General features: G+C 42.4%; 1 long non-coding RNA gene across 1 annotated transcript; it reads left to right on the top strand.

Moving 5' to 3' along the window:
* Window positions 1–2,700: 2,700 nt before the first annotated feature.
* LOC113937140 lies at window positions 2,701–25,639 on the top strand. The gene is made up of 3 exons (XR_003524513.1): window positions 2,701–2,818; window positions 4,759–4,825; window positions 25,509–25,639. It is a non-coding gene; the product is annotated as an uncharacterized LOC113937140 (long non-coding RNA).
* Window positions 25,640–27,045: the final 1,406 nt, after the last annotated feature.

The following is a 27,045-nucleotide window of genomic DNA, read 5'->3' as shown; positions in this document are numbered from 1 at the left end:
GAATCTGATTTACTTAATGCCACAAAGTTGTCATTTTTTTAGTAGCTGAAACCAAATTTTCTCCAGTAGCTGGGGTGAGTAGAATGTTTTCTAGTTTTAAATAAAATCCCAGATACTCCTCTGTAGAATGGGATTTGCTTGAGCCATGAGAAACATGTATGTAATGTTTAAACTACTCAGAGCATGAGAAGAAACATTTGTTTAACACCTTCTGTCAATTATGTATTGTACTGTGTGTGTGTGTGCGTGCGTGCGTGCATGCATGCACGCACATGTTGATGGCTATCTGCAAGTGGTAAGGAAAAAAGCAAAAGAGAGAGAAGGAGAGAACCTTTGACTCTTCTCAAAAGTCCTTCTAAACAGTGGTCCATTTGCTCTGATGTCTACAATGATGATTATCACAGGGTTTTTCATACGGTAAAAAATTAGAAATAACTTAATGCCTAATGGTTAAGAGTTTAACTATGGTGCTTTCATAGAGTAGAATACTATGGAGCATTACAAATCATATTGTAAAAGAATATTTAGTGACAGTCTTAGATATACCTAATCCATTGTTAAGTTTTTAGAAAGTGAACAATAATTAAAGAAGTTAAATAAATGAAGTTATATATCATGTTCATGAATTGGAAAATTCTGTGTTAAGATATCGATCTTCTGGGGTGCCTGGGTGGCTCAGTCATTAAGCAGCTGCCTTCGGCTCAGGTCATGATCCCAGGGTCCTGATATCAAGCCCCACATCGGGCTCCCTGCTCCACGGGAAGCCTGCTTCTCCCTCTCCCACTCCCCCTGCTTGTGTTCCCTCTCTCGCTATGTCTCTCTCTGTCAAATAAATAAATAAAATCTTAAAAAAAAAAGATATCGATCTTCTCCAAATTAACCTGTAGATTCAGTGGACTCCTAATAAATATCTCAACTACCTTTTTCTTGGTGGGGGGCATCATGGTGGTCACGGTTGACAAGCCCCTAAAATGTATATGGAAATGCAAAGAATTAAAGATAGACAAGAAAATCTTGAAGAGAAGAACAAATCTGGTGGGTTTTACTATCAGATTAAAAGATGTAACATAAAATTATAGTAATTAAGATACTGTGATATTGGAGTGAAAATGGACAAACTAGTAGAAGAGAATATAGAGCCCAGGAACAGACACACATATGTGGCGGAGGAAAATGGTCTTTTCAATAAATGATTATGGAGCAATTAGGTATTTCAATGAAAAAAATGAGCTTTGACCTCTACTTCACACCATACACAAATGGTTAGCTGGAGATGGATCGAGACCTAAATGGTAAGACAATAAAGCTTCTGAAGAAAGCATAGGAGACTATTTTCATGACCTTAGGGCAAAGACTCCTTAAACAGGATACAAAAAACAAAGGAAAGATCAATTAAGTTGGACTTCATTAAAATTAAAAAGTTTTGTGAAAGGGTAAGTCACAGACTGAGAGAAGATATATATAGATATATATGTATGCGTGTATATAATATATAAATATATATGTATCCAAAAAAGAACTTGAATTCTATAAACCAATAAGAAAAAGACAAACAAGCCAATTTAAAAATGGGCAAAAGACTTGGACAGGCATTTCATGGAAGAAGATGTCCCCTAATGTCTGAAAAAGTGTTTAACATCATTAGTCACCAGAGAAATGCAAATGAAAACCACAATAAGATATCAACTCGTACTCTTCAGAATGGCTAAAATTGAAAAGACTAAGAATATCAAGGGCTGGGGAGGGTATATATTGGAACTCTCACACATTGCTGATGGGGACTATAAAATGGTACAGCCAGTTTGGAAAACTGGCCCATCTACAAAAGCCAGATCTGACTACCCTATGACTTAGCAATTCCACTCCTAGGTGTATACCCAACAGAAGTGAGTGCACAGGATCACTAAAATACACGGACAAAATGCTCATGTCAGCCTTATTTTTAATAATCAAAATTTGGGAACAAGTTAGTATTAACTTTGTGGAATTTTAAACAGCAAAAACAAACAAAAGTCAATGCACTACTACACGTAACAATATGGATGAACCTCACAGACATCATGAGTGAAAAAAGGAAGACATGAAAAGTGTTTATGATTCCTTTTATATGAAATTCAAAAACAGATAAAACTAATTAAAAGTAGTACAAGTCAATATAGAATTTACCTACAGGGTACAGGGATACTGACCAGGAAGTGGCAAGTAAGAATTTTCTGGAGTGCTGGAGTGTCCTTTATGATGTCGAAGTGGTGGTTAAACAAGAATATACTTAAATAAAAGTGTATCAGTATGTATATATAAGATTAGTACACCTCATTCTCTCTATATATTACACTTCAATAAAGAGTATTACAGGTCATTTTAACTTTCTTCTTTTTGCTATGTGTTCTAAATGTTATCACCTTTTTCTCAGCTATATTTTCCAAAAAAATCGAAAATGAAGACATGATGAATTGTGACAATAGAAAAAAGAAGTTATTTTTAAAAGCTGGAACTCAATCTCAGCTACCTCTCCAGATTTAGTGCCTTGAGCCCTGGACCCAGCTAAAAATAGCACAGGGCCTTTCCAGCCTGTGACCTGGGAGCTGGGCTACCTTTATCAGACTCAGCAGGCCAGTGAAATGGGGTGGGGCCAGGCGGAGCCTTGTAGGTCTGGTAGGCGTGGCTCTCAGCAGGCTGTTTAGGTCATACCTGCCATCAGTAACTGGCTGTTTCTTCCACTGCAGACCAAGAGCGTAGGCTCCCAGCTTACTGCGAAGTGGAAATGAGAGGCAGGAACAAGAATCCATACTGATTAGAAGGGGAGAGGTCCAGCGCTGTAAGTAGATTGGACATAAAGGAAGTCGGAGTAGCTAACCCAGTAGCTAATCCTTTGCTCTTCACCAGGTTAGACTTCTAATTTTTGTTTGGGCAAACCTGTGTTCATTTTCCTACAACTCAGTTTTAAATGTTATGCTTGAGTTTGAGGAAATTAGTTGCAGAACTATTTAGATTGCAATGATGAGAAAAGCTCCCTGAGTGGTTTTGCTGCTGAATCAGCTTAACCTGAAGAACTGACTTCATTTAACCTCTTCCTTTAATGTGCCCATCTCAAATGCAGGAACGACTAGTAATTATCCGTGTCACAGGGATGTTTTGAGGCTTAATTAATGTTTATAACCGCTCTAAAGTATTCAGATGAAGAGAGAGTTGATAGGAATGTTGCTGTTCTAAGTTCCATTTACAAACTCTGACAAGTTGCAGAAATGGTATGTTGTACTGTGCTTCCAAGTGAGCCAGCATGGTGTCTCCACGATTCCACCTTGTTTAATTAGAATCACTATCACCTGGCCCATATGACTCAGGAGGACTCTATTTCTACATTTTGTTCATTTGTTAAAGGAGAGTGTAAATATGAGGGTAATTCATAACAAGTAACAACATTTAGGGAGATGACTTTAAACAAGTTCGTATGTTGCTGTTGTCAGTAGACAGAGAAATTTTAGCCCCGACCTGAAGTAAGAAGCAAACTTCCTTCCTTCTTTTTTCTTTTCTTTTTTTTTTTTCACAATTGAACTTTCAAGACAGGGCTAGGATGTGTCAAACTCTGAGATCACATAGAAGCTTTAAGTCAAACATTGTAGATGCCATTAGAAGCCTTCCCCAAAATAAATCCATCCTGCTGCATGATTTGAAATGGCTTAGGATACTATCTTTCTCATCCTTAGGAAGCAGACACCCTGAAATCTCATCTATGAAGAACAATCCGAGGGGCGCCTGGGTGGCTCAGTCTGTAGGCATCTGCCTTCGGCTCGGGTCATGATCCCAGGGTCCTGGGATCGAGTCCCGCATCGGGCTCCCCGCTCTGTGGGACGCCAGCTTCTCCCTCTCCCCCTGCTTGTGTTCCCTCTCTCGCTGTGTTTCTCTCTCTCAAATAAATAAATAAAATCTTAAAAAAAAAATAAAAAAGAAAAACAATCCAAGAGAGGCTACTAAGACTCTGTCAAGAGCACACTTTTCCTTATTACAGTAGCCAGTAAACTTGGCTTTGCTTGATAAAAAAAATTTAAATCTGTGATCAAACAGGAATGTAGTGGGCTGAATAATGACAGTGAAGATGGGAACAATAACGTTGGTGGGAATAATAATAGCAAGCATGCATTTGAGGGCTTACCAGGTGCCAGACACTGTTCTAAGAGCTTTGCACGTCTTGACTCACTTGATCCCAGCAATAACCCTAGAAGATAAGACCTATTATCATCTCTATTTTACAGACAAGTAAACTGAGGCTTGGAGAAGTTAAGTAACTAACTTGCCTGAATTATATAGCTTAGCAGCTAGCAGTGTTTTCAAAACATCAGTGTGCTTACAGTTCCCCAGAAAACTAGTTAAAATTGATGTTCCCAGACCAAGACCAGAGATTTTGATTCAGAAGTGTGGGATGGGGCCTAGAAAAATGCATTTCTAATGAACACCCAAGGCAAATTTACTGTAGGTGGCCTTTTGACCACCCTTTGGAAAACAGTGGCCCAGACTTAGAGAAATGAGAGGCTGGGAGTCAGACTTTTACAGTGTTTCTCCAGCACTAGCCTTCCCTGTCCAGCTGAAGAGTAGATCATTTGCCCAGCTGGGACTGTATGTCCTCATAGTGAAAAAAAAAAAAGGCTGTATCAGGCTGACATTGGTTAATGAAAATAGCCCTTTGACACAACCAACTTGATTTGTTCAGGTTCCATATTTAACATTTAACCTTCTGACTTTAATTTGATTTCTTAACAGATTTTCCTGCCAGGAAGAGTGTGTGCCATGAGACATGAATTTCAGCTGGTAGTTATAGCTCTCACAGGTAAATAAATGGCGCTGTGATTTATTAATCAATCTATTATAACTCTGGTTAATGTGAATCAATTCTCTCCAGAATGAACTGAGAACAATGAGTTTAGGAGCCTGCAAACCTCAGAGCCAACATACATTTTGAGGCCTGATTTATCCTTTCCTTAGCACACACACATCACTGAGCTGGAAGATACATTTTGAGACTGAGAATGTTGATACCCACATCTCTCCAAAAGGGTAAGTTTATCAGGTTTAATAAAATGATTCACAGAAAGTCATTCACGTGGCTTTCATCTTGCAATTCATCAAAAAACATTCACGTATCCTTCTATCCTTGGCTTTTAAACATCTGACCACTGAGATGTTGAAGGGCGTGATGATGAATTTTCTACATCCTTTGCCCTTTTGCTCTTCTCAAATGGCATTTGTCTGATTTGGAACAAGTATCACCTGGTCAATCTGGAAAAGACACACAAATGGGCTTGGCCAGAGACAATGCTGTGGAGACTGAACTAACCCCTATTATACATCCATTTTTCCTTAGAGCAAAAACATGAGGCAGTGTAAAGCAGTTATAGTTTCCATGGTCCCTCTCCATGAGGAAATATCAAGGTATTTGCCTCTCCATACATTCCACATCCTATGCTCTGGATAAGACATATTGCCGCCCTCCTCCTTGCTGGCCACACTCCAGCTACATTACCCTTCTTTTCCTGCACTCACCAAACCTGCTCCACCCCTTTGTCCCGGGGCCTCTTCTACCTGTAATGTTCTTTACCCACATCTTGCTATGATTGGCTCCTCTGTGTTTCAGGTCTAGCTTAAATGTTGCCCTTCAGAGAGGCCTTCACTGACGCCTGTCTAAAGCAGTCACTATTGCCTTATTCAGTCTTATTCTCTGTATGGCACTTAACAGTTGCTAATATTTTTCGTTTATTTGTTTGGTTTTTTTAATAGTCTGTCTCCCTCAACTATAATGTAAACCCCACTGAGTCTAGAATCTTCTATTAGGGGGCACCTGGGTGGTTCAGTCGGTTAAGCATCCTACTCTTGATTTTGGCTCATGATCTCAGGGTTACCGGATCGAGCCCCGCATCAGGCTCTGGGCTCAGTGCAGAGTCTGCTTGCCCCTCTCCATCTGCTTCTTTCCCTACTCTCTCTCCCTCTCTCTCAAATAAATAAGTAAAATCTTTTTTTTAAAAAAGAATCTTCTATTAGATCATATTTTCACTCTTGTATCTATAGTGCCCAAAACTATGCTTAACACAGGAGAGATGTTTGGGGAGGAAAAAAAAGGAAGAGAGTGGGGAAAGCCATTTCTGATCTGAGGCTGATTCCAGTTGTCAGAGGCATCCAATTAGCTACTTCTTTGCTTAAGAGTAAAATATTTTTATCCACCTCTTTTGGAAACAAACCAGAGATCTTAAAGATGTGTTGAATTTATTGCATAAGACTATTTAACAGAGGTTAAAAAAACATGAGTTACACTGAGAGTCTTTGCTAGATATTTGTCATCATTAGCGCTGTCTCAGTAGTTATTGCAATATGAGATCAGGTGCTTGAATTAGCATCAAAGTAAAATAAAAACTGTTATACTAAAAGGCTTTCTTTCCAAAGAGCTCAAAGATAGCTTGTTGACAATCAATGGGGTAATAGTAAAGTATCTTCCCATAGAAATAGGAAATGAGGTTGCCTTCTAAGAGTTCAATCAGTAAGACACACACACACACACACACACACACACACACACACACACACATACACACACACACACTGTCACACAGATTATAAGTTGACTGAAGGGGTAAACTGATAGGTAACCCATGTGTAACTGAAGACTCTGGAAAACACCCATAACTTCAGCCAAGGTGACCTGGGGGTGATTTTAGAATGGCAAGCACCAGAATGTGACTGTTAATTTAGAAAGTGTAAAGCTAATCAACTGGAGAAAACCTGGATGAATAGAGGTGGTGGGCAGAGGTTCTGTCAGCATGTAGCATGGAAGACCTAAGCCTAAGAAGCCAGAAGTTGAGAGCACCTTCCCAAATACTGTTCAGGGGAGAAGGGGCCTTGGCTCAGGTCTCTGTGGCAAAGGATTAGTCATCTACCTACCTCTCCTTACTCAGATTTCATGCTCTAAGTACAGAATTGAAATCATTTTGTTCCCTGTCTACAGGGAGAAAATGCCCCCCAGTCTGCTGATATGAGGGTCCATCTGCTAGCTGGTTGCATTTATCACTAAAATGGGATACACTCTATTTATTTATTATTATCATTTTTTAAGTGAGCGCTAGGCCCCATGTGGGGCTCGAACTCACAACCTTGAGGTCAACAGTCCCATACTCTAGTGACTGAGCTAGCCAGGCACCCCAAAAATGGAATACACTTTAATTTTGGCTCTACAGCATTCTCTGTGAGCTTGGGTTAGTGTGAAGCTATCCCTGAGATAGAGTTTGAGAGCAGAGTGACTTGTGTTGGCTCCATACTGCATGACAGAGAATGGACCAGAATTTAAATTGCCCGTGACAGGCTGGCTCTGAGAAGATGAGGGCTGACCTAAGCTTGGTTCCTTCTCTCAAGTTCACCAATCCTATACCTCATGTGACTTCCTGAGGAGATACTGAGTGAGGGAACAATGAGAAGCCAGGAATGTATTCCAGCTGGACACGTCCTCAAGAACTGCAAGTTCTCAATGGAGGAATGACAAGTACTCTAGTCCATAGGGTGACAAACTTTTTCTGTAACGGACCAGATAATGAACACATTAGGCTTTGCTCCTTGAGGAGACAGGTGAGCCCAGAAAAGGGAACACAGATTGGAGGGGCCAGACAAGAGCTATCGCCTCCTAGAACACTTGGGAGAACTAGGGTTATCAGAACTAAAGTTGGGGGTGGGGCAGGGCAAGATGAGGCTTTCTAGAGAACGCTAAAGAGAAGATACCCCTTGGCCAGGAATGAGATGAATTCAGGTAATTAATTGGTGGAAAGTACCAAATCCAAGGGGTCTCTGAGATGTCTCATAAAGGTCTTCAAGCTACACACTCACCCCTCTATGGGTCTGTAACTGACTGGTTCTGTTGGGTTCTGTCAGTACTCTACCATTTATCTGGGCAAAGGGATCTTCCTCAAAAGCTTGGATAATGCACCTAAATTGCACCCCAATGAATGAATGGATATTTTGAAACAGGATCCTCTAGCTACGAATGACTATCTGTTTACTTGAGGGGGGACCAAGACTTAATTAACCAGCTTTGCTGTTTGGGGTAAGTTTAGAGACAGTCTAAATATATTTTTTTCCATGATAGCTTTTTCATTATATGTTTTATTCTTTGGAATTTAAATCACTTTTTTTTTAAATTCTCTATGCTGTACTTTTTATCTCTGTGACTTATTCATTCCATAACTGGAAGCCTGTACCTCCCACTCCCCTTCACCCATTTTGCCCATTTCCCTACCCACCTCCCCTCTGGAATCTATAAATAAATTCTGCATTTAGAGCATGAGATCTGAGTAAGAAGAGGTAGGTAGATGATTTATCAAATTCAAAATATGCAGATGAACATGTAAGTGTAATTGACCGGAGGGGAAACCAGAATCCCAGAGCAATTAGGGAGTTGGTGGCGGAAATGTAAATGGAGCCTGGGTTCCAGGTTCTAATCTTCTATCGTCACTCTACTGCAGTGATTCTCAAATACTGCAATGGACAAGATGGGTGGCAGCAGCTTTTCAAGCTGTGTAGTTTGAAAAAGCTCTTATCCCTCCTTACCCCCAGTTGACATTCGCTGATCTACAATTCATCTTATGTTGCTTTGGATCTTCTTGAAACCTCTTCAGATAAAATTTAAAAAGCCAAACCAAAACAAAACAAACATGAGTTTTATAACGCAAGCTGGAGAATGGTTCTCCTTATTTAGAAGCAGCCAACAGAAGAGCTATAAAGAACAGAATGATTCCTAAATCAGCAAACCCCACAAGTTTGGATGATGCAAAACCAAGAGACTGTGGCTGGGATCAGTCTCATTCACTGGCAAGAAGCCGCCCAATAAATCACAAGATAGAACCATTTTAAGGCCTCTCTCTTCTAAAATAGAAGAGGGGAGTGTGTCAGACTTGTATTTATTCTGAAAGGAATAAAGACAAGTAAATTCTTTTAGAATTTCAATCTGTGGCAAGTAAGTAACTTGAGTAAAATGACGAAACCATTCTCCACCAAATGAGGGTGAATTGAAGGTATACTGCACTTGCAAAACACACCCGTATTAACACCCCTCCCACCAAGTGTAAGAGGTAGCTGCCGGGATTTAGGTAGGGTAATAATATCAGGAAAACTTTAAGAGGAGCCTGGAGTAGATGAAGGCTGATCCTGACATCAGCATTGTAGAAGTACTGTGGCTGCACCAGTCTAGCTATTAAACACCTTATTTGAAATAATATGAAACCTAGAGTCATCAGGTAGAATCATGTACATTTTGAGTTTGAATGGACCCTAGAGAAGTTATCCAGATGGAAAAACTGAGTCCCTCCTCTGAACTCAAAAGTCTTCTCCTTGAATAGCCCCATTGTCTGAATCCTCTAGACTGGGCTCCTTGACTGCAGGGACTATATTTTTTTATCTTTGAATTCCTCACACCTAGCACAGTGTCTAGCACTTCATAAGTGTCCAATAATATTTGTCAAACCAATCAGAAGAAGCAAAAGTGTAAATCCTAGGGCAATGGGAAACAAAAATATAGAAGAAAAATCCTTCTCTGTTCTCCTAGGGCATGGCAGGGCAAAATTACCTCAAAAAGCAAAAGTGAGGTTGACCTCAGTGTATCTTTTTTCAGGTGAACATGAGCATTTGCTAGACTGCCCAGAGCTATCACCTCTATCATTGCTACTAACAACAGGACTTGCTTATTTTGTCTTATTTGAGTATCAGAATGAGTTCATTCACAATGAAGTGCCGTGCTTTAATTACGGCAGAAAGGAAAATTGGGCAGACAAGTGATTTCCATTCAAGGATCTCAGAAATGTTTCACTCTTGAGACCTGAAGTATTAAGGGAACATCAAAACAACATTGTTTGAAGTTAAAAGTACAGGTTATCTCCTCATGGAAAAAGATTAAATGTAATTCTATCCACCTTATGATTATAGTCATTCATCAGATTTAGTAACTATTGGGAAACAATCCTGTCTTTTCTGCATCTAAATTATTTGGTTCTTTTCTCTGAAAAGACTGAAAATACTATGAGCCCTTAATTTCAATAGCACAAAGAATTGTGCATTGCATATTTATAAGTCAGCCACAGGACAAAGGGAAGCCATAAAGAATTAAACATTACATTCTCTTAAGAAATAGTTTTTTTTTTGGTATTACATAAATATCTTTGCACTTTTCCATTTTCTCTTTGAAACCAAGTAACCCTATGACATTTCAAACTGAAATAACTACACATGCAATTTTTATATCGAGGCTAGGATGACTTTTTTTTAGAACCAAGTAAAATTAACAACACACGGCATATTATTCATTGTCCTATGACCTTTGCTATTTAATTTCATATTCTGAAAATGTTTGTTTCTAAATTTAGTCAGGAAAATGAGGGAATGTCATGGTTGCTTTGTCGGCTGTACATTACAGGGATTGTACATAGAATTTTCAAATGTGGATGTTTAGAAAATATATATTGTTTGCCCATTTGGCATGTGAAAGGTTTAATAAAGCCTGGTAATTTGGATTTACAGAGGGAATCCCCACCCAAGGTCCAAAAAAACTCTAAGTAACTGTAAAGGGCAGTGCCTGGTAAGGTCAAGGACAGGAGGGGCATGCCTATTGCCATAGGGGCCAAGAACCAGTGGCTGTTGATGTCCCCCAAAAGCACCACTGCACCCCCCCACTATCCTCACTCTCCCATTTTCTCCAGAGACTGGGATGTGTGGCTGGTCCAGATCTGGAGTTCAAAAAAAAATTTTTTTTTAAGTTGTACAATCCCTTCTTTCAAACAAAAACAAAACCAAGAACACAGTCTACACTACATATCAGGGGATGGGGAGCTGCTGTGGCTGATGTGTGGTTTGGGGTTGGGGGTCCAGACACACTTCAGTGGAACCGAGGGGCGCATGGAACGGGATCTTGGATTCATTGCTCCAGTGTGCCACCACCAGAAGTCAGCTCACCTTCCCTGCTTAGAGTGGCTGCCGCTGCCCAGGCCAGAACCTTGTGAACGGTGGGACAAGTTGTGCCCTCTGCTTGGTGTCCAGACCGGGGGCTGCTGAGGGGGCTCCTCCTGCCACATCCAGTTCCTTGGTTCAGGGCAGCTTCGACAAGGAGGAAAGGGTACCTTTCCTGTGTCATTTGCCTGAAGAGGATATGATTTTCTTCCTAGCACAGAAGTCTTAGGAGCTGGAAAGGCCCAGGCCCAAGGCAGTGGATGTTCTTGAGAGAGCTTCTGACCCCACTTTTGTCCTGATATTTCTGGCCTGCCTGTCCTTGGGGTTGTAGTGCTCCCGCTAGGGTGAGGAGCCCCCGGATCAGTACCAAAGAGCAGTATCTGCTTGGCTGTCAAGTCCTGAGCGGGAGGCTGTTTCTCAGCCCAGCAGCTTGGGCTCTAGGCCCCCGCCTCACTGTGAAGTGGGATGGGAGGCTCCGAATGGGCCCTGCCACCAGCATTGGAAGATGTGAGTGCCCGGGGCCCTTTTTTGCTTTGGGCTTATTCCTGCTTCTCCTCTCCCTCTTTCTCCCTTCCCTCTACTCCTTCACTCCGAAGGAAAAGACTCTTAAACCTTTCCCATCTCCAAGGGTGTGGGGGCATGGTTCATTCCCTTTTAGGTGAATTTTAAGTGCACTCAGAGAACTATGACCACCCATAGGAATTCCTGAAATTTTTATTTTTATTTTTGGAGAGAAAGGCATAGATTTGGGCCATCCCTCAAACTCCCCAACTCATCCCTTATATTTACCTGGATAACCTGGACCACTCAGGAAACAGGCCAGGCAAGGGCACAGACGGAGGCCCACATACACTACATCTACACATTGATAATTTGTAAAGAAAGCTAAAAGATGTTAGCTAAAATGTGTCATGTCTTTCTGTCTTGACAAATCAATGACGAAATCCCAAAGCATTTACAAAGCTATGTATGGTCTTTATATGATGAAAGTTGGCAATATACCAAAGATGAGTACATTTAGTTATTTTGCACATGTTTGGATGAGCTAGCAATGTTTTGTATGAGTAACAAAAGACATAAATCATTCACAAATCATTCATTTATTCTGCAACATCTATTTTATTTTCTTCATTTCAGCAAAACCACTAAATGTGTTGTTACATAAAGATTTTCATGTCATTTGTGTCCAACTGATAGTAATAACAGATTAAAAATAAAGTGTAATTGTTTTCAAAATGTTTAAAATTGAGTATATTTTTATCAAAATGTCAAAGCGAATGGCCATTTTGAAGCTATAATTACTTTGTATATTTTCAAAAGTTATTATTCGAAAATATTTATATTATCTACTGAAATTAAAAGGCAAAATAAAAAAGAATATATGTATACACCAACGTTTTAAGTGAAAATTATTTAAATATGGCTGAACTCTTAAATTTAACTCTGTGAATATTTGGTGGAATCTTATTAAATACATTTATATACAATTAAATTATCGCCCTCCTAGCATTTAATATCCATCTGGTTGTCAATATAAAGAATCAGCCTTATGTTTCATGCATGCTACAGCTACATTTATATATTTATATTCAAAGAGTAAGATAAATTGTTTGCTGTTGCAAAATATCCTTTGTCACTGTGTACACCTGTTGCGAATACCATCTCATTGTCCAGTACCTGCAGGATTGTGAGATAGAACACAAAAAGAAGCAAGAACAGGGATGCTCAGCACTGCTGGGTAATGATACCTCGTTATGCAAGAGTGTATTGCATCCACACTCTGAGAGAAAGGATTTGACAACTTAATTAATTTGTCTTCTCTTACCTAGGAGCTTCCGCCACTCAAATCTTTCCAAAGCAGTTTTTATTTCTAATATCACCAGCAACACAGCCCATGAACCTTCTTTTGTTTTGAAGACGTAGGGCAAGAGAGAGGTCCAGCAGTGTTTCTGTGAGTCCTGGATGGTGTTATCTCAAGAAGACATGTTTAGGGTCATGGGGCACACTGGGCCAGCATGGCGTGATGGATCCCAAGGGCCAGAGGCACCCATATGTCCCTCTATCACTAGTGTATGTATGGTAAACATGTGGTGCAGGGCAGGGGTCTCTGTGGTCTGGTATCAGGGTGGTACTATCTGGAGGTTTGGGAGAAATCATCCTAAAAAAATCCTCCAGTGTCAGAATTCAGAAGCAGATATACTTCCATGGTAGAGATTCTGCTATAACAAGCAAATTGTGGGGGTCCCTGCTTGGCTCAGCCAGTTAGACATTTGACTCTTGATTTTGGCTCAGGCCATGATCGCAGGGTCTTGAGATCGGGCTCCGGGCTGGGCATGGAGCTTGCTTAAAATTCTCTCTCTCCCTCTTCCTCTGCCCCTCTCCCCACCCCAATTGTGCACGTGTGTGTGCACACACATGCTCTCTCTCTCTATCTCTTGAAAAAAAAAAAGCAAATTACACATAACAATTATGCTAAAATTTCACTTCCCATTTTGCTGTGAAAGTAGTTTTTTTTTTCCTTTTCTTCCCTTCCTTTCCCTTTTGTTCTTTCTCTCTCTCTCTCCCCTCAACTCCCCTCCACCCCCAACACATATTGCCAGCACAAATCTAAACTGCTCTGCGATCTACCAGTCAATCTGCATTCTGACCTTGGTACCAAATTCCTTCCTTCCTTCCTTCCTTCCTTCCTTCCTTCCTTCCTTCCTTCCTTCCTTCCTTCCTTCCTTCTTTCCTTATTTCCTTCCTTTTTTCTTTTTGGTTAACAGCCTTATTGAGATATAATTTGCATACTATACACTTTATCCATTTCAAGTATACACATCAATTTTTTTGTATGTTCACCGAGTTGTGCAACCATCTTCACAATCAACTTTAGAACATTTTCATCATCCCAAAAGATGATCACCATAGTTACTAGTAGACACTCTCTATTTCCCCTTAAACACCTCCCTGCTCTTTCCCCTCCCTTCCTTGACCCCAGACAATCACTAATCTACTTTCATCTTTATAGATTTGCCTATTATGGACATTTCATATAATTGGCATCCTACAATATGTGATCTTTTGTGACTGGTTTCTTTCACTTATAATGTTTTCAAGGTACACCCATGTTATAGCAGGTGTCAGGACTTCATTCATTTTTGTTGCTGAATAATAATCCACTGTGTGGATAGACCACATTTTATTTATCCATTCGTCAGTTGATGGACATCTGAATTGTTTCCACTTTTTGGCTATTATGAATAATGCTGCTATGAACATTAGTGTGCAAGTTTTGTGTGGACATATGTTTTCGTTTCTCTTGGATGTGTACCTAGGAGTAGAATTGCTGGGTCATATACTAACTTTTTTATGTGTAACATTTGAGGAGTTGCCAGACTGTTTTCCAAAGAGTCTGCACCATTTTACATTCCCACTGGCAATGCACGAAAGTTCCAATTTCTCTATATCCTTGCTAACACTTGTTATTGTCTGTCTTTTTAATTTAATTTTATTTTATTTTAAAGATTTTATTTATTTATTCGAGAGAGAGAGAATGAGAGATAGAGAGCACGAGACGGAAGAGGGTCAGAGGGAGAAGCAGACTCCCTGCCGAGCAGGGAGCCCGATGTGGGACTCGATCCAGGGACTCCAGGATCATGACCTGAGCCGAAGGCAGTCGCTTAACCAACTGAGCCACCCAGGTGCCCTTTTTTATTTTAGCCATCCTAGTCAGATGGAAAGTGGTTTCTCACTGTGAGTTTGATTTATATTTCTCTAATGGCTAATGACGTGATAGTTATTTTGAGTGACTATTCTTGATGAGAAAGAACAAAAGTCTTTGTGAATGCCCTCACTCAGTGCCTTGCTTACGGTATTTAGAAATAAATCAGCTCATAAGACAAACATATTGGAAGGGACCTGGGACCCAGGGCAGGCTCCTGCTTTGCCACAACTCACCTACGGTGCTGGGTGTTCATTGCTTCCACTGTTAGAAAGTCCTGATCTTTAGTGAGGACTTTTTTTTTTTTTTTTTTTAATCTGAAACATTTAGTCATTGGATCTAGCTTTGCTCTTTTCAAGCAAGGCAAGCTTTCTCTTCACCCTAGCACCCTGCTCCTTCACTTGACTAAATCCGTCCACATAGTTGTAAAGACAAGTGTTGGCCATCCACTAAGTTGTTAACTTTTTCCTTCCCCTTTTCAGTTACTGAACAGAGCTGGAGGCTGGTGTGCAGAGCTGGCTGCCTTACCAGGCTGTGGCAACTCGGCAGAGCTTCTCAAGGGAAGCCCTGAAAGTCAGAGGGTACAGACCAAAAGGGAAGGGCGAGTGGAAGTAAGCTGAAGAAATATTCTGAAATCACCTTGCTTTGTTTTTCGTGACTATATTGATTTTGAAATTCCAAAGAACTTTACAAGAGAGTACGTGAATTTTATGTTTACTGAAAGGGAACACATGTTAAGAAGGTGTTAGAATGCAGTCTATAAAAATAGAGGGTTGGCCATTCTGTTTCCTGCATGAAAAAAGACACAGATAGCTCATTTCCCTCAACGTGGCACACTGAAAAGGCAGCTGCTGTGGCTGTGCACGTGTGTGCGTGTGTATGTGTGTGCGTGTGGGACAGCGCCCCTCCACCTTTCTCCCCCACCCCTCCATGAACCTGATGTTCCCACTCTGCTTCCTGTACAGTTCTATGTTCTCCCTCCTCAGACCTCTAATGAGGATTCTCTCTCCTGCTTCTCCACAAACTCTGGAACTCCGTGGGCAAAATGCCCTAATTTCTCCTATTTCCCACTTCCGAACCCCCATACTCCCTCATCTAAACATGATTTTCTCCTGAAGGCACCGTGTCCCATTCCCCTCTCTCAGAGACCCCATCATTCTCTTGCTCTCCGCCACCACCTTCGGAGTCTGGACTGCTGTGTGGGCCTCTCTTCTCGTCTCCTCAAGCTCCAGTCTCTTTCTACTCTGTGCCATGGCTGCCACGTTGGTTTTCTGGAATCACAGACCCTCCCTCCCTATGGAATTAGAAGGCTTTTTGTAATCTGAACCTCTTGCCTTTGGCAGGGGCACTTCTTGGCATGGTTCTAGCCCAGTTACCTAGCAGCTATAAGGGGCCTTTGTGTGTGAGTGACTAGACCCTAGGAATGGCTCAGTAAATTCCTTCCTTTTCCCTGGAATGCACAGAGCCAATGCTCCTCTCATAGCCTTTGCACGGGGCTGTTCCCTCTGGCTGGAACACCCTTCCAGGTGTTTTCCCCCAGGCTCACTCCTTCCGGGACTCAGATCTCAGTTCAGATAGCGATTCCTCTGAGCCCCTTCCCTGACAGCCCTCACATGTAGCTCAGTGACAGAGGGATTTCTGTCTGCTTTGCTCACTGCGGTATTCCTAGCACCTAGAACAGTGCTGGCACATGGCAGGCACTTGATAAATACCTGATGAGTTATTAGAACAAAGCAGCTTATACAGAAAGTACTGGGTTGCGTAAGTTCTGCCTTTCTGTGGGCAAGACAAGAATGGAGGGAGGAGCAAAGAAGAGGAGAGAAGCTATGAGCTCTTGCAGTGTGGAGACAAACGTGGATAGCTGGAGACAAAATAGGGCACAGGGTTTGGGACCCTGTCTCCACCTTCTCTGATGTGGAAAATAATCTCTGTTGTGATTAAAGCCAAATGCCGGTTTCACTTACAGACAAGGACATTGTTGAAGACATCAGAAAAGGAGACAATCTCTCCACCATCCCTCCAGCCTCTCTTCCTCCGTTTCCAGGTTTGACCACCAATATAAGAAATGGGCAGATAAGTGTTGATTCCCACTGCATTTTAGGGGATTCCCTCTCTAAAAATATCAGCAAAAATGGGATCCAAATTCAAAGAACACACATCGTCTAAATGGTCTGAAATTTTAAAAAGCAGTTTCCTCTTAAGTGCACATAATTTCCTAAGACTCTTTGGCTACTCACTAAAGTGTTTCTGTTCGTGACCGAGCAAATCACCTGTCATGGTAGAAACTGACAATATATAAAGGACGCTCCCAACTCAGAACCCCATTGTGCAATCATGCTTGATCTCTTTTGTCAAACTGGATCTTCTGCTTCCTTTGCCAGCTGAAATCAAATGGATGCATTAGGTCATGGCATTAATATGAAAATTTTCACACTTATTTTTCTTTCTCCTTTCTTACCCCCTTTTTATTACGTGGCACGAGTCAGATCCTAATTATGAAAGTGAGGAACTCCAGCAGCTTGTTAGCACACTGAGACTGAGCAATGTGGCCCATATTGTTTCTGCCTCTCTTGGTGAGAGCCCAAGGGTATTAGTCACATGATTGTTTAGGATGTGCAACCAACCAAGGCTTAAATGACATCACCAGGGTGAATTACTCTGGGACTTTGCAAATCTACAATGCAGGATTTGCCAGGGAAAATTAAACCATCAGCTTTTTTTTTACTGCTCCCATCCCCATCGCCCCCACCCTCCAGGCATGTAGTCTTCTTTTTCTAGTGGCTTCGCTTTTATGCCGAAGAGGAACTGGTCTAGTTTTTCTTTCTGGTACATGAACGTGTCATAGAAGCTAAAGCTTCATAGATGTGCTATCATTGCCACTTCAATGGTTTTAATTTTTGTTTCTCAATATAATTATCCAGTGCTTTAGACATCTGTATGTGCTGTTTTCCCATGTCTCTGGATTTTGGTGTGTGATGTTTCCTCTGTCTGTCATGACCTTTCCCCTGGCTTTCATTTCAAATGACTCTTGATATGTGAATTTTATTTATTTATTTATATTTTATTTTTAAGTAATCTCTACACCAAACGTGGGACTCAAACTCACAACCCTGAGATCAAGAGTCCCATGCTCCCTCAACTGAGCCAGCCAGGTGCCCCTCCTCCTATGTGAATTTTATTTCATTTTATTATTTATTTATTTGTTTATTTTAAAGATTTTGTTTATTTATTTGAGAGAGAGAGACATAGGGAGAGAGAGCCCGAGCAGGAAGGAGAGGGAGAAGCAGGCTCCCCGCCAAACAGGGAGCCTGATGCGGGGCTTGCTCCCAAGACCCTGGGATCATGACCTGAGCCGAAGGCAGCCGTTAACCAACTGAGCCACGCAGGCGCCCCTTCTATGTAAATCTTAAATACATATGGTTAGAGTTGTTGCATATCCCTGATGCATTAAAACCTTTATCAAAATGTAGTGACTCACTTTATCTCTAATAGTGGTTTTTTTTTTTGTCTTAAGCTCATTTGTTTGATATTAATAATAGCCACATTAGCTTTTTTTTGGCATTTGCCAGCTCTGTCTTTTTACATTACTTCTATTTTCTGTCCTTTTGCATCCTTAGAGTCCAGCAAGTCTCTTATAAAAAGGATATCTGGATTTATAGTGTTTTTCAATCTAACATTTTCTGTATTTTTTAATAGGCCAGTTTTGTCCATTTACATTTATTGTGATTACTGATAATTGATTATTTGAATTTATTGCTATAATCTCATATTTTGTGCTTTCTATTTGTACTGCTTTTTCTCTGCTTCCTGCTGTCCCACTTTTTCTAATGTGATAGCCTTCAACTTTGTGATTCTTTCATTTTCATAAACAAGTTGGATGTGCTACTCCTATGGGAGGATTGAACTAGCAGGTTTCTGTCTTCTTCTTTCTTAGAATTTCTCCTTTTAACTAGACCAATGAGGAAATTCTGGAGGATATGTCTGACTACTCATTGTACTATCAAGAAAGAAGAATGGCTAAGAGAAGACCTGGAGAAAAACTATTAACAATTCTCACTGGGGTCTAGAGCAGTTTTAACAGCCAGGTAGCTGGTTCTCAAAATGATGAGTCAACATGGTGTGTAATGCTGGATACAGAAAGATGGAATCTGTGGAGTATATCTACTTCCAATATGAGGACGGTAGCTAAGTGCAATCCTTGAGAGTTTGCCGTGCCTGTACCATCTGCCGTGTGATTGCATGAAGAAGCAATTCTCCCGTGATTTGTCTCTGTTGAATCTACTGCAAAACCCTCATTCATTCAGTGTGCCATAATGGTATTTGGCCTTCTCTTGGCTAGAAATCCATCGTAAACAAACGGAAAAGGGAGCCATTAAATTGTGACAGGACTCAGTTATAATTGGATGCTCAGTGATCCAGGATATGTTTACATCACTTTTTAAGATTATCATTTAAATATAAATATATATTTTTAACATACTTATGTTAAGCTTTGCTTTGTGGTATCTTATTTTTTTTTTCTGGAAAAACAAGTATATCATAGCATCTTAATAGCCTAGAGTTTAGTATTTGAATCCTGATTCTTCCACAGACTAGCCATGTGATCTAAGGCAAGTGACTTGATCATGCTAAACTTCAGTGTCCTCATATTCCCTGTGAAGCTATTGATAAATCTACTATAGGGTTGTTATGAGAATTTAATAAATTAAAACATAATAAATTATGAGGGTTTTGGCATAACGTTAGTACTAAAAATAGTAGCTATTTTTTTTTTTTAAATAAATAAGGAACTTCTTGGAGTCACTCCTTCTTCAATCCCCTATTCCTTAGCATGGAATAATACATCTTGAGTTGGAGCTGGAACTAGGGGATGATTGATCTCTTTCCTTCAGGGATTTACTAGGCTGAGTACGGTGGAAATCTCTTTGAAGTTTAAGATGCTCTGAAGGAGGTCAAGAGTGTGACTTATACCCTAATGTATGCTATCCTGAGCCAACAGATATCAAGGGTGTTGGTAAACTGTTTCAGCAGGTGTGTCCTCCTTGATAAGGCTGGCATGACCTTATGCCCTCAAATCTTGATTTCCTCTCCAAATCCACTTGGAAAGCTACCAGGTACCATATTGCCACCAACCTTCTCATTCTCAGGAATCCCTATTTCAAGGGCTAGAGGGAGTCCTGTTCTAGCATGCTGAGTTAGAATTGGGAGTTCATTTTCCTATAGCATGTGATTATTTGCAGGTGATGTGTAGTATCAGACTCAGTACCATTAATAATGGGTAGAAAAAGACCTTTAGGACCTACCTGAGAATCTAACATCTTTAAGTAACATGTTTTCCTATGGAAAATGTGTTTTCAGTTCCAAATAACTGATTTACAAATAAAATATGGAAACATAAGCCATTAGGAAAATGGGGCTGCAATCCTGCATCTCTCTCTCTCTCTTTTAAAGATTTCATTTATTTGAGAGAGAGAGAGAGTAAGAGAGTGCATAAGCCGAGAGAGGGGCAGAGGGAGAGGGAGAAGCAGACTCCTTTGCTGAGCAGGGAGCCTGATGTAGGGCTCCATCCCAGGATGCTGGGATCATGAATTGAGCCAAAGGTAGGCCCTTAACCAACTGAGCCACCCAGGTGCCCCAATCCTACACATCTTTAGGGCAGGAAAAGGGAGGAAAATTCTGCCAATCACCTGAAGTGTAAGAACAGTTGAGCACTGTGCATTTTTCTAAACTGGAATTTAGACAGGACAGCAGATGAGCAGTTTCTTGCAAAGAGCAACACTGGCTCCTTAGTGACCACCAATGATGGGGACATTGAGTTAGGTTTGATCCCATAGCCAGTCCTGTGCTCTTGCTTTATCTGGATGCCTCATTATTCCTTAGAGAGTCTTCCTCACAGGACAGAAGGCTCCCTTCCCTCCCAAGGCTTTCTGGAAATTTCTGAGTATTGCCTAGAGGGGTCCTCTGTGTCTGTACACCTTTACCCTAAATTGCCCTGGCTCCTAGCAGCTCCCTAAACTCTCTTTCCAAGATCATTTTTTGTCCTTCTGTCACTCTCATCTCTGGTGTTTGACTGCCCTGGGCATGGATCTCTCACCAATCAGTCAGTTAGCATGTAGATGCCAAGAGTCCACTATTGCTCAGGATTCCTCTAAACTCTGTGAGGATACAGAAAAGAAAAAGAGAGGATCTCTGCTCTTAAGGAACTCACAAATGAATTCAGGAAGCAGAATATCCTAGATCTTAAAACACAAGATTCAAATCAGGCAGCCCTGATCTGAGTCCCAGGCCCACCATTTCTTAGCTGTGTACTTAGTTAGGGTCTCAGTTTTTTCACCTGTACGATGAGGATGATAAAAGTAGCTATCCAATAGTGTTGTCATGAGGACTGTGCTGCAAGATAAAGCACTTAGCAATGCCTGCATAAACTAAGTACTCAATGAATGTCAGCTCTCATCATTGTTACCATTATTCAGAAAGTCTGAGATGGGGTATAGACTAGTCTGAGCTACATAGGAACATAATAGCACTTTCCTCAGTGCCCTCCTTGGTCTTCCCAGACTTGGGGGAGGAAGTGCTTTCTTGTGCCTCACAGAAGTGGCTGGGGATGGATTGGTGGGAGAGGGGCCTTGGGGGCACAGCAAGGAGCTGCTGTCGACTTCCTGGTGAAGGCAGGCTTCCTGTCTTGGTTCAGTTCTGCACCGGGCATCTTGTTGGGCTTGGAAACCAAACACGTGGCACTTCCTCTGCCTTTGAAGAATTTGCCAGCCAGGTGGGGGTTCAAGATGTACATGCAAGATGCAGATTTAACATAATAATGAAGCAGCATCTTAATTAACAAGATATGGCAACTGTGATAAATGTTTAAGGCAAGAAATGCTAATTTGGTGAGTCTAAATTCTGGACTTCCGGGTAAAATTTTCTGAACACGTTAATAGCACCTACAGCTCTGTGGCAAGCACTGCAGAGACATCCTTTGCTCCCCGTCCTCTCCCCGCAGAACCTTGCCTCCTTGTCCCCTGGGTGTGTTGGTGTTTCTCTCCCCAAACTGTGGTCTGGACCAGCCATGAAACACAATTCTGAGTCTTGCGCACAGCTTTGGTGATTTTGGATGAAAGGCTGGAGTGATCTGCTAGGGGACCCCCATGTCTGTTTTCATTTTGAAAGCAGGGAAAGGCAGAGTGATGAACGATGAAAGCTCTCCCTTTCAAGGAGTCCCATTGACTTTAGGTGACTGCTAACTCCAGCCTTTGCAGAGGAGAATGTTTACTTTCCACGCTTAAGGACCGGGCTGGCTTTCTGGGAGTGTGGCGACAAAGAGATTCGGTTAGAGGCCTCCGCGGACCTCCTCCCTAGCAGAGCTGCTCCAGCCGTGAGGGTAGTTCCACGGAGTTTAGGATTTGGGTGGGAGACAGAGCTCTTGTCTGAAGGTTTTTAGCCAAATGTCTGTGTGGTTTTGCCTTCTGGACAAATGGGTGTGTTCAGCAGCAACCCTATCTCCTGGACTCATTCTCTTAGTTGGTTAAGAGACTGTGAGAAGAAAAGCAAAACCAAATTAAAAACACGGTCATGATTCTATAGTAGTTAAAAATGTCCTTATGGAATTTGAAGTCACCACAGAAATCATCTGCAGACAGGAAAGACTGAAGCCCAGAGAAGGGAAGTGTCTTCTTCAAAGTCACACAGCAAATGAGTCAAGCGCAAACCCTGAAACCCAGGTTTTCGGCCACTGGTCCTGTTCTCTTGTCATTATTCTACTTCCATTGACAACCATGGAGAGTTCTTTCTTCCTTTCATTGGACGCTTCTTCCTTCCCAAACCCCCCAAAGAGCCAGGATGATCCAGGAAATCCTAACTCACTTTAAAGGCACTTTGTTGTCTGTTGGCCATGCTTATGGCTTGCTGTTTCAATTAAGTTTTTCGACATTTCATAGGAAAGTATGCAAATTACCACTGACTCTAAATAAATCAGAGTTTATTCAGGGTTTATAAATATGGACAATCTCACTTTCCTCTCATTCTCTCTTTTTCCTTGGCTTCATTCCCTCCACGCGCCTCCGTGAAGATACTTTCTTTTTTTAAGGCTTTACTTGGGATACATATTTTATTGTAATCCTTAATATTTTCCTTCCATCCTGTCTTTATATTACCGTCATTAATAATGACCAATGCTATCAGAATTTGTATTTTGCAGAATTTCTTAGCATATTAATTTTGTGGTGTTAACTCTCAACTTTTCTAATGAGGAGGAAGGTGCAGATAGGACCGGGTAGAGAGACTTTTGAAAATGTGGGCAGGGTGTTTGTGAATGTCTGGGCAGTGGAATATTTTTGCGGCATGGTGGGTGTTTTGAACTCTCTGGAAACTAACAAGCAAGCTCCACACATACGCTTGATGGAAGTCCTCCAGGCTTTGGATAACACAGGAGCCTTTCAGAAGTCTGAACTGAGTCCAAGTCAAATTACAGCCCAGTGTGCTTGTGCGAATGGCAGGCAGAGCAGATCACGGGGAATGACACTGATCCGGGACCCCCAGGAGCCCAGTGCTCGGTCTACCACGAGCCCTAGCTTCCCCGTCTATACAAAGGGATAATAACAGCTCTTTCCTCATGGAGTTCCTTTGAGAATAAAAATATAATAATGTCTGTAAAGTGCTGAGCACAATACCTGGCACGTAATAAGCATTTGTTATTTGTACGAGGTGCCGATAGGCTTCTGGGGGAACTGAGAGTCAACTAGAGAAGGCCTCCATTTAGGCAGTGAGGCACCAGGGCTCCGGCCGTAGGCTTTGAAATTAGACAGCTGGGTGTACATCTCAACTCCAACTCAACTCAACAAGTTACCTAACTTCTTTGGGCCTCACTACCCATCTCCAAGTGTTACTGCATGGATTAGTGATACAGCCCATGTGAAGCTCTTGGCTTAGTGCCTGCCACGTAGTAGATGCTGAATAATTGTTGGTTATTGTTCCAGGTCCTTCGAGAAAGGGGCCACGAGAAGCCAAAGGCATGAGGCAAATAAGACAGTTGTTAAACTGGGAGAGGAGAGGGGGTTAAGAGAAACTAGGAGAGCAAGATCAACCTCTTTGGGGGCCTCTATTAGTCTCCTGTGGCTGTTGTAACAAATTACCACAAACCTGGTGCCTTAAAACAACGGAAGTGTGTTCTCTCCCGGCTCTGGAGGCCAGAAGTCCGAGATCAGTCTCCCTGGGCTGAGACCAAGGTGTTGGCTGCAGAGGCTCTAGGGGAGAATCCTGCCTTGCCTCCTCCAGCTTCTGGTGCCTCTTGACATTCCCTCCTTTGTGGCGGCATCGCTCCAATCTTTGCCTCTGGCTTCACATGGAGCGTGCTCTCTCTCTCTCTCTCTCTCTCTCTCTCTCTCTCTCTCGCAGGCGCTCTCTCACACGTGCTCTCTCTCTCTCTCTGTGTGTGTGAAATCTCCCTCTGCTTCTCTCTCACAGGGGCACTACAGTGGCATTTAGGGCCCACCTGCAGAATCCAGGATAATCTCTCCATCACCAGATCCTTAATTTAATCACACCTGCAAAGACCCTATTTTTTCTTCGAAGGCAACATTAAGTTCTAGGGATTAGGACCTGATCTCTCCGGGGAGCCACTATTCTGCCTCCACAGAGTCTAAAGCACCCGGGGCTGGGCGAGGATTCCAGCTTGCCTTCCCCTGGAGTGATGTAGCAGGGACTGGAGTGTGATGAGGAGGGGAGGAGAGCTGTCGCCAGGGCAGAGGCAAGATGAAACAGGGCGGAGCAGGGACAGGCTGGCAGGGGTCACATGGCCCCAGGCAGGCTGACGTCAGCGAAGCCATGGGGCAGAGTGGAGCTCAGCACCAGCATCTGGGCAGGGGCATGTTCGTAGCCTCCAGGAAAAGGCATGAGTCACTTGGACACCCGGCCAAGGGCAGGAGGTGGCCAAGGCCTGCCTGATTGCACTGGTGGGTTCAGAGCCATGGTGGATGGCACTGGGAGCCAAGGGCCGAGGGCCCTTGTCCAACCTCCCTCAACTGGGCCCAGCTGGGCCGTGCTGACCGGGATGCAGTCCCTGTCCTTGACCAGCTCACATCCTGCTGGGGGAGGCAGGCATATTAAAAGTGCCCTATTAGTAATGCACACATATATTTATGGGTCTGAGGGAATGTATATAAAAAGAAGAGCTATTCTACTTGGAGCCAAAGAGTGGTAGATCTAGAAAGTTTCCAAGAGATGAGACATTTAGGTGGGTCTTAAAGTTCCAGAAGGAGTCTTTTCGGCAGAGGTGGACAAAGTCCGAGGGGGATAAGGAGGCACATGGCAGTTAGGGAAACCAGTCATGACTTTGCATGTTTCCTGATTTCACCTTACTATAAGACAAGTGGCTCTTTCCTCACATCTAAACAGGCAATTGAGCATCGCCAGGGTTTTAAAATCACCGTAGATCTGCAATATAAAACAGAACTCTGAAACTGGAGTGAGAAGACATAAGCTCAAATCGTGGTTTTGCCATTGACTCATCCAGTGACCTTGGGCAAACCACAAATGCCCTGTGAGGCCCTTTGCATTATCTGTTACATGAGGGCAGGAACATCTTCCTCAGGGGATCATTTCAGGATTCAGTAAAATAATGCAAGGGAAATAGTCTGAAAATCCAATAAATGTTGGTTTCCTTCCCTCCTGAGAGGAAAGACAGTTAAGCCCAACAGACCATCACCAGGGCAAACGTTCTTCCTGCTTGGCCTGGGACAATGGGGTTACTTAATACCTTTATGGGCATCGAAAACATCCCACCTTACCATAAACTCAGACTTGTTTTCTCAATGGTATTTTCTTCCTTGTTCTTGTCTTTACCCAGGCTCACAGGAAAACACTGTGGAGGATCCTGCTCGGTCCTTTTGCACATTCGTCCCTCCCAATTTTGCTGATTTGGGACTGCTCACTCCTGAAAAGAAGGGAGTCTCTCAGTCACGGTGGCATTAATAAATAAACACACACACTTTTGACCTCAAGGATCAACTATCACACTCCGTCACATCATCCTGACTTTCTGGAAGCAGGGCCAGTGCCCTCCATCATGGCCCCCTTAACCACCTCCATCATGCTTCTGACAGCCCAGTTCCAAGAGCAACACCATTAAAAGATCTGCAGGAGCTTCCACAGGGGAGTAGCTAAGAGCATGGATTTGGAGTAAGAGAGAGCCTGGGTTTAAGTCTTGGCTCAGCCATTGAACCTCAAAGTCTCAGTGTCTTCTTCCATAAAATGCAATATTGATACTCATAGGAACACTCACAGGAATTTTTTAAGGAGTAAATAAGATACTTATAAATTGGGTGCCTGGATGGCTCAGTCAGTCAAGCACCTGAGTCTTGATTTCAGCTCAGGTCATGATCTCAGAGTCGTGAGACTGAGCCCTGCGTCGGACTCCGTGCTGAGCGTAGAGCCTGCTTAAGATTCTCTCTCTCCCTCTGCCCCTGCCCTACCCACCATGCCCTCCCACCCCCCAGCTTGTGCTTGCGTGCACACTCTCTCATAAATAAATGAATAAATACCCCCAAAAATATACTTGTAAATTACTCAGCACAGTGCAGGGCTACTATTACCTGGACTGGAAGGGAAGGGTTAGGAACAGAAAGAAGCAAATGTTATTTAGAAAGCCAAGAGGAGATGGGATGGTGAAACTGTGCTTCCCTCTCTGCCATGATTTCCTGTAATTGGGGCACAGGGGCAAATCCAGTGAGTTGTGATCTCCTGGGAAGGCAAGTGGTACAAGAGGCTTTTCCCAGAGCCATGTGGAACCTGATATTCCAGCTCCTAGAAAGCCATTCTCTTGACAAAGGCGTTAAATCTCTAGGAGTTCTCTGATAAAGCAGAGAGGTAACAAGTGAAGTCATTAACATTGTCGCTCAAAATATTTAACATCTCTCTGGAACCTGAAGGAATGAAGCAGAGGGCAGGTAAATTTTGACAGGGGAAGTGTAGTGGATCGAATGATGAGCTCCAAAAGATATGCACATATCTGGAACCTGTGACTATGACTTCTTTGGAAAAAGAGTCACCTGCAAATGTAATCAACTCAAGGATCCAAAGATGAGATCATCCTGGATTATTCGAGTGGGCTCTACATCCGAGAAGTGTCCATATAAGAGATACACATGGAAGAAGAGAGAGAAAATACAGAGGGAAGACCAGTGAAGCTCTGTGAAAAGGGAGATGTGCCTGCCTCCCCCAGCAGGATGTGAGCTGGTCAAGGACAGGGACTGCATCCCGGTCAGCACGGCCCAGCTGGGCCCAGTTGAGGGAGGTTGGACAAGGGCCCTCGGCCCTTGGCTCCCAGTGCCATCCACCATGGCTCTGAACCCACCAGTGCAATCAGGCAGGCCTTGGCCACCTCC

Source organism: Zalophus californianus, chromosome 8 (assembly GCF_009762305.2).
Source record: "Zalophus californianus isolate mZalCal1 chromosome 8, mZalCal1.pri.v2, whole genome shotgun sequence".
NCBI lineage: Eukaryota > Metazoa > Chordata > Mammalia > Carnivora > Otariidae > Zalophus > Zalophus californianus.
Note: the sequence above shows the minus strand (reverse complement) of the source record. Positions and strands in the feature narration are given on the sequence as shown.